The following is an 8,031-nucleotide window of genomic DNA, read 5'->3' on the forward strand; positions in this document are numbered from 1 at the left end:
TTGGTGGGGGTCCGCGTTGCACCGGAGTTTGGTGGGGATATGCACTGCACCGTGCCTAGCTGCGCCTAATTCCACGTTCTCATGAGTACGAGGGGTACTCAGCGTTACGAAAATTATAGAAGGGGTACACATATGTCAAAAGTTTGAGAAACACTGCATTTGTGCTATTATTAGGAAAAACAGGTTTTGAGCAGATTGTTAAAAGGCTAGTCATTTGAACTATAGTCTATAGGTAATAGGGAGCTACTGGTTTAACAATGAGATACACGTTCAAAACATTATTTTAAGATAAGGCCTGGCCAGTGTGGCTCAACAGTTAAGTCTTAACCTAGGAACCAAGAGGTCCCTGGTTCGATTCCTGGGTTGCGGCTCAATCCACATGGCAGCTGATATATTTCTCTCTCATCTCATGGATGTTTCTATCTTTCTATTCCTCTCCCTTACTTTCTCTCTAAAAATCAATTAAAAAATATATTTTTAAAAACAGATTAGGCAGAAGGCTGGATATACTGAGTAGGAAGAAAAGGCAGGCAGAAAACCTAGTTAAAAGCTAGAGGAAATGAATAGGTATCTGAAAAGAAATTTCAAAAAATGGCTGAAAAATTGGCCAATGATATGTGAGTTGAGGAAGTCAAAGATAAAACCAAGATTTGTGTCTGGGCAATTGAAACCATAATATCACCATAACATATGGAATCAATTTTGAAGGAAAGACTATAAATTCTATCTCTGAAATAGTCTAGTGAGGATCATGCAGACAAAATTGTTGCCTTCATTTTTAAATGTCATTTTTGGCCGTGCCAGTTGTCTTCCTGAAACAACACCGCAGAGTGTGTATTAATGAAGAACTTTTAAGTGCTTAGTGACTTCCAGAATTTCCTCTGATTTTATGTGTCAACTAAATAAATGATTTAACTTCCGATGTAGGTAGATAACACTTGGTATTTTTCTATATTATAAAGGTGAGTAAATTGTAAAAGTTATAAAACTATGATAGGAAAAAAGGACTACATCTGTACTTATCAAAACAAGTCTCCCTGACAAGTAATTTATAACAATAATCACATCAAATCTACCTTGAGCTTTGGCAGGTCCAAAAGGTCCATAAGAAAAATAAATACAGGGCACAAAGTTTCTCTCAATAAACTAAGAAAGCATTCTATGTATGCTTCAAGTTTTATTTACATGGACTAAAAGATAATGCTTAGAAAAATAAAGTACACGATTTATAATCAAATACGTGAACAAGCACAGTTAAGGACACTTTGCAACTAGTGTTTACAGATTCTCTAGCTAATTCTCACAGATCACAATTTTCTCAAAGAAAAAAAAATCTGTTTGTAATCAAGATGAAATGAAACTATTAATCAACCAATGCATACTTCTTGAGTTACTATCAAACTGTGAATGGGATGCCTATTTAAAAACTGAATATTATCGACAATTCTCAAACAAAACCTTCTTCTTGAATTATTTCCTCCCTTCACTTTGGGACCTCGCTGAAAACTGAGCCTTTAGGCACAGGGCTTACCAAGCGCTTAATACATTGTATGGTTGAGTTTGCATAAATCTACCAAAGACTTAAAAAAAAAAAAAAATGAGTTAAACTCCTGCAACACTTACCCATTTTGACCGGACACAGCTTTATAAAAATTCTCCTTACCTTCATTCTTTCCTACCTTCATTCTTTCATACAGAAATCTAATGGGTAGAATTATTTTTTAGCTGATCAGTGCATCGGTTCGAATTTAATTGCGCGTCTATAATCATGTCACCGTTTCTCAGCCCCGAACAACAAAAAAAAGCTTCTTCCTGAGCTCCTAACGGCCGATTTAACTTTTATGGAAACACAGAAGAAAGGTTACCAAATCAGCCAACCGAGGTCGCTTGTTACCGGATCTACATGACAAGGCAAGTCAAAAAGCTCACAACCCAGGCAACTCAACGCAGGAATCGACCCCAGGTCCGTCCATACGATTAAAATAGCCCCGGTTTCCCAAGCTCCAGGGGACCGGCTGGGGCTGGGGGAGGGGCAGAGGCAGCATCCCGAGGATGTCCGCCCGCCGCTCCGGGGCTCAGGCCGGAGGCGATCGCCCCCCTTCCCTCCTCCACCACCACCACGTCCCTACCTTCCCGGCTGCATGAGGTCCCAACAGGCAATGGGATTTCGGGAGGAAAAGAACCAGGGAGGCACGCGCGCTGCACACTGGACCTCCCAGCCTCGCAGCGGGTGGCCGCCCCCGGGGTGCTCACCCCGGACCCGGCACTCCGGAGGAGGCGGACAGGAAAGCCGCGGGGATCCCGCCTCCCTCCCCGCAAGGTAGTGGCCGGAGGGTCGCGCGAAACCTCGGTGCCAAACGCCCAGCAGGCCGGGCCGCCGGGCCTCCCCGCCCCCTTCAGCTCAGCTCCGGGCCGGCAGACGGCGCCCGGGGCTCCCTTCGCCTGGGAAGAGGAAGCGACGCAACGAAGATAGCAGCAGGCTGTGTGAACGCAAGGGACAAGGAGAGACGGCTCCCTGTGCGTCCGCCCGCCGGCAAGGCCGTCCCTCCGTGCCTCTTGCCGAGCCTCGGCGGCCCCAGCTCACCTGACGAGGGCACCCAGACGCCGCCGCGGCCGCCGCGATGGCCGTTACGGCACGAGGCCTCCGCTCCGCCGCCCGCCGCGTCGCTCTCGGGGGAAAGGGGCGGGGCGCGCGCAGCGGGCGGGCGGAGGTGCGGCGCCGACTGGCCGCGAGGCCGAGAGGGCGGGTCCGCGCGGGCAGGAAACCTTCTCCTGGCCTAATCTGATAGGCTGGATCTCCCCCGTCCCTCCCATCCGCCGCGCCGGGATTGGGCGGCGGTGCCTGTCCGTCAAGCGCTGTGCTGGGCGTGGACGGAGCTGAGGCTGCGCGGCGGAGAACGAGCTGGAGAGGGAGAAGCGCCGGCCTCCACTCAGGCTCCTGTCGCTTTTTTCTCTCTAGCTGCCTACGCTGGGCCCTCCTCCTGGACGCTGCGGACAGACTCCACAGCAAAAAAAATAAAAATAAAATAAAAATTTAAAAAATGACTGCTTCCCGAGGTCAGCCCCAACCGCTCTGGGATCTTCCTTCGGGTTTCTGCACCTGAAAAGTCTTGGCAGATGAAGATTCTTGGGGGCAGACAGCAAAAAAAAAAGAAAACCCAAAAGGCCTAAAAATGGGAACTTGGGAGAAAAAATGTAAGACATAATGCTTCATGTGAGCCACAAACCGAAATAGAGTCTGAGGACCTTTTTTTGCAGTGGCCATGCTGTGAAGAGAAAGGACAGTGACTTTCGGTGACAGATCTGCCCGCTCTTGGGGGGCTCTGCCCCAACCACCTGCCTGGCCACTCACAGCATCCCTCATTCCCTCCTAAACTAAATTTTGTGGCTTAGGATTAGGCTTGCCTTCTCAGGGAAGCCTGCTCGGTTAGGTACCCTTCGTGGAGTATTGGTATTGTCCCCATCCAAGCTGTGGAAGTAGTTCACCTGTAATATTTAGATTGTAAACTCCATTTAAGGTAGAGACCCTATCAGTTTTCAGTTTCCCCCCAGTGCCTAGCACGTCAGTAAAATTTTTTTTAAAATATATTTTATTGATTTTTTACAGAGAGGAAGGGAGAGATATAGAGAGCCATCGACCAGCTGCCTCTTGCACAGGTACATGCCCTTGACCGGAATCGAACCTGGGACCTTTCAGTCCGCAGACCGACGAACCTGGGACCTTTCACTCCGCAGACCAAGTTCTTATGGGGTAGGAGTTATTCCAGAGGCTACCACTGAGCCAAACCGGTTTCGGCAGCACATCAGTAAATATTAAAGGCATTGACACCTCGCCCTTTCCCAATTTTAATCCTGGCCCTTGACTTTATGTCCCAAGAGTTCACACCTTTCTGCATTTAACTTCAAAATTATTCCATCTGAATTCTGGTAATTGTATGTGGTTTGCTTGCCATATACAAGATCACAAGGTTAACCTCAAATCAGCATTGGCCGCTTCCTGGCTTCAAGTAGTCTGACGCAAGTATAGCATGAACCTCTGAACATCAGCTACTCTCTCTGTTTACATCTTATTGTTGGCATCTGCAGTGAATAACGTAAGTGAATTTTGAATTTACTGTTAGGATCTCAATGCCGTATTTTGTCATGGTTGCCTTCCTAAAAGTTATATGTTGAACCCTAACCCCCAATCTGGCTATATTTGGAGATAGAGCCTTTAGGCAGTAATTAAGTTGACTGAGGTGGTAAGAGTGGGGCCCTAATCTTATAGGATTAGTGTCTTTATAAAAAGAGACACCAGAGAGCTTGCTTCACCATGAGAAGACAGCCATGTACAAGACAGAAAGAGAGGTCTCACCAGAAGCTGATCGTGCTGGCACCCTGGTGTGGAACTAAGCCTGCAGAACTGCGAGACATTTTTATTTATTGAACCACCCACTCTGTGGTATTTTGTTATGGCAGCCTGAGCTAACTAATACAACCCTTTTATTGATACATTTTATAAAGTTTATGATCTGAGGTGTGTTACACTCATTTTTGAAGCTGGAAAAACCATTCTCCAGAAGTTAAAACTATTTAGTATCCAAAATCACAGTGTGAACTGTTAGGAAAATCTAGCTCAATTCAATACTAGTTGCACATTTAACATGTGTTAGGGGCAGGGGGATGTGAATACAAATACAATAGGTAAAGTAATTCTTATGCCACCTACCTTAAGTGGGGAAAATAAACCCAGAAAAAATATGCTTAAGTCATAAGTTTAATTTTTATTTTGAAAAGGAATATATAGTTTGAATTGCCAACAATCAGAACTGACCCTTCATAAGACTGCAGATTTCTTGACAACCATGTGCCACCTGTTTAAGCAATAGAAGAATTAAGGGATTTTAAAGTGTTTTAGTTCCTTGTAAACCTGTTTTTTTTTTAAATATATATTTTTATTGATTTCAAAAATAAACTAATCTCACTTAAAGAAGTCTAAAAGAGTCCTGGTGGGGTTAGCTCAGTGTTTGGACCATCAGTCCACAGGCTGAAGGGTCTCGAGTTCCATTGCCATCTAGGGCAGGTACATGGGTTGCATGATTGATCCCCAGCACAGTCAGCATCAGTCTGGGTGGGTGCAGGAGGCAACCAGTCAATGTGTGTCTCCCATATTGATGTTTCTCATTCTGTCTTTCCCCTCCCTTCCACTCACTCTAAAAAATCCATGGAAAAATATCCTCTAGTGAGAATTAGCAGCAAAAAATCTGAAAGACCAAATAGTTCTTTTATTTAAGACTTGTTAAAATAAAAAGTTATACCTAAGCCCAGCCAGCATGGCTCAGTGGTTGAGCATTGACGTATGAACCAGGAGATCACTGTTCAATTCCCGGGCATGGCACATGCTTGGGTTGTGGGCTCGATCCCCAGTGTGGAGCATGCTGGAGGCAGCCAATCAATGATTATCTCTCATCATTGATGTTTCTATCTCTCTCTCTCCCTGTCCCTTCCTCTCTGAAATCAATAAAAAATATTTTTTAAGTGAAAAAGAGAAATTAAAAGTAAGGAAAGAGAGATGAAAGAGGAATGGTATATAGGCAAAAAGTAATGTATCAAATTGTAGTGTGATGTAGTTAACAGGAATAGAATCCAAGTTCTTATGGGGTAGGAGTTATTCCAGAGGCTTCCTTTCGCACAATGTCTCCAACTTCCAAACATAAACATGCATGTTACTTCTTTTAGCAGAACTCAAACCAAAAACGGTAATCACCCTTGCTAATTAGTGCTGAGTGGACCAGGGTCTAGGTAGAATAAAATGACAAAATTTAGGTCAGAACTTAAAGACCTAAGGACTGGAAATGGAGCTTTTGATGAGTAGCTAATCTGTCTAAGATAAAAGCTTGCATTAACTCCAAAGAAAGGATATAGGAAAAGAAGGAAGGAAAAAAATGAGCCTCCATGTCTCAAGGTCGTTCCCAGGAAACTATTGATAGCTCGAATTGTTTTGAGAGCATGATCTGTTTTAGCATCATTAGCCAGGGCTCTTTAGGACCAAAAAAACCTACTAATCAAGAAGTAACCAATCACAGGCTCAACTGTGAAGTATAGAAACTAGTGGACCCTGGGAACTAAATTTCTGGATTGAGTATTGCTATGCTTTTATGGGAATTAATTCAACAAAAATGTTTTGAGTCCACTCTGTAATAGGCACTTCAATGAGTGCTTAAGATCTAAAGATCAGTCTTAAACTTAAAGGAGTTCAATCCAGTGCCAGAGAATGAAATTTAAACAGATACTTATTATTAATATAGTAAGTACAGCAATACTATGTACAGAGGAACATTAAGCCACAGTGGAAGGGAAGTTGTGTGGTCAGGATAGTCAGGCAATTAAGTAGGCAAAAAAGAAGGGCTTTTTACAGAGAGGAGTCTGCATAAAAATGCTATTACACAATAGTAGAATTTTGCTGGAGCAGAAGATGACTGGAAATGTAAGCAATATTGGGTTGTTGAAATTAAGGACCTTAAACTTTCTCCTGTAGAGTCCAGAGAGCTTGCTGGACAATGAGAAGCCCTTAAAGGGTTTCTTTTAGCAGCTTAACCTGTCATTCTGTTGTTTTCTGGCTTCATTGTTTCTGATGAGAAACCAGCTGTAATTCTTATCATTATTTTCCTGAGTGTCTTTTTCTTTTTCTTTTTCTTTTTTTTTCTTTTTTTCTGGCTGCATTTTAAGACTTTGTTTTTTTAAATCTTTGTTTATCATCATTTACACTATGTTACTAGGTGTGGTTTTCTTTGTATTTATCCTGCTGTAGTTCACTTATCTTTGTTTCTGTGAATTGCTGGTGGTTATTGCTGTTTTCTCCTTTGTCAAATTTGGAAAACTTTTGGCCAAATATTGCTTAAAGTATTTTTTTTTTGTCCCATTTCTCTCTGCTCTTCTGAGACTATACTTATGCTAAACTTCTTAGTCCTTAATACATGTGATTCCAGACTCTGTTCATTTTTTTCCAAGTATTTTTCTTTCTATGTTTTGGTCTGGGTAATTTTTTTTTTTTTTTTTTTAGAGCCAGTGTCTAGTAATTCTTGGAAAACCTGAATGTTGACATTTTCCCAAAAACACAGACATCCTGCTAACAACTATGGGTTTATTTGGGGAAGGTTTGGAGACACATTAGTGACGAAAATAAAAAATATAAATCACAAAATATTACAACAGAGAGAATTTAACACTGGATGTCGGTGAGAGGCAGGAAAATAAAAAAATTAGTAAAGTTCCTTTGCAAGTGCAATGGGAAAATAGATAGATAACTGGACAAACTGGCCCAGCAATATACGGGATAGCCAGATAACTAATCACTAGGTCTTATCTTACACATTCTAGACCTTGTTGGGGCAGACCCAGAACTACCTTGATCTTAGTCCCTTTTAGGTGACATTCTTTGAAGGTGAAACTGACCAGAGAATGACCTATATGCTCATTTTGATGCATCAGCATATTAAAAGACACACTTGGAAAACTGAATATTCTATTGAGATCCTCCCAAGACCTCCCTTAAAATTCCAGATTTTATAAAATAAACAAAACCCCTTAAGACAAGGGACCCAGTGTGTGGGCCCTCTTGCTAGAGCATGCACATGCCTTCTTTATTCAGGCATGTATCGTTGCTTTCTTTCTCCTAATCCCTTAAGGATCCCCACAAGACTTGCAACCAAGGAAGCAGCGGGCAGCAGCAGCCTGTCCTGGGCTAACCCTCTAAACCTGTCTCCAAGGGCCCTTCTTTTGCCTCTGTAACTTGTTTCCTGAGTCCACACAGCCCAGTTGGCTCATTTCTTCTGCCTCTGTGACTCTCTTTCTAAAAAACCAAGGCAGCTGTCTGAGCAGCCCGCTCAAATATTTTCTTCGACTATACTTTCACATTGCATGCTAAATAAACTTCCTCTTGTGCTAGAGTACTTGACTCTGAATTCTTCTTTGCCAAACTCAAGAACCAAGAGCCAACTTCACTGGTAACAGGTGGACTGAAAAAGCAAAAAGGGAACACTGAAGTAGCCC

The 8,031-nt window shown here is 42.9% G+C and overlaps 1 protein-coding gene across 2 annotated transcripts in view; it reads right to left on the reverse strand.

Annotated features, from left to right (window-relative positions):
• Window positions 1–2,722, reverse strand: part of NCK1 (NCK adaptor protein 1) — a 62,498-nt gene extending 59,776 nt beyond the window's left edge. Inside the window, exon 1 of one of the 2 annotated variants that reach the window (XM_084901795.1) lies at window positions 2,585–2,722. The gene's annotated coding sequence lies outside the window, so the exon portion shown is untranslated. Of the gene's footprint in view, window positions 1–2,129; window positions 2,389–2,584 lie in introns of those variants that run through there. The other variant, XM_084901796.1, reaches the window with a different exon arrangement.
• Between the last annotated feature and the right edge of the window lie 5,309 nt (window positions 2,723–8,031).

This window comes from Pipistrellus hanaki (assembly GCF_964339955.1).
Source record: "Pipistrellus hanaki genome assembly, chromosome: 13".
In the NCBI taxonomy this organism is placed as follows: domain Eukaryota; kingdom Metazoa; phylum Chordata; class Mammalia; order Chiroptera; family Vespertilionidae; genus Pipistrellus; species Pipistrellus hanaki.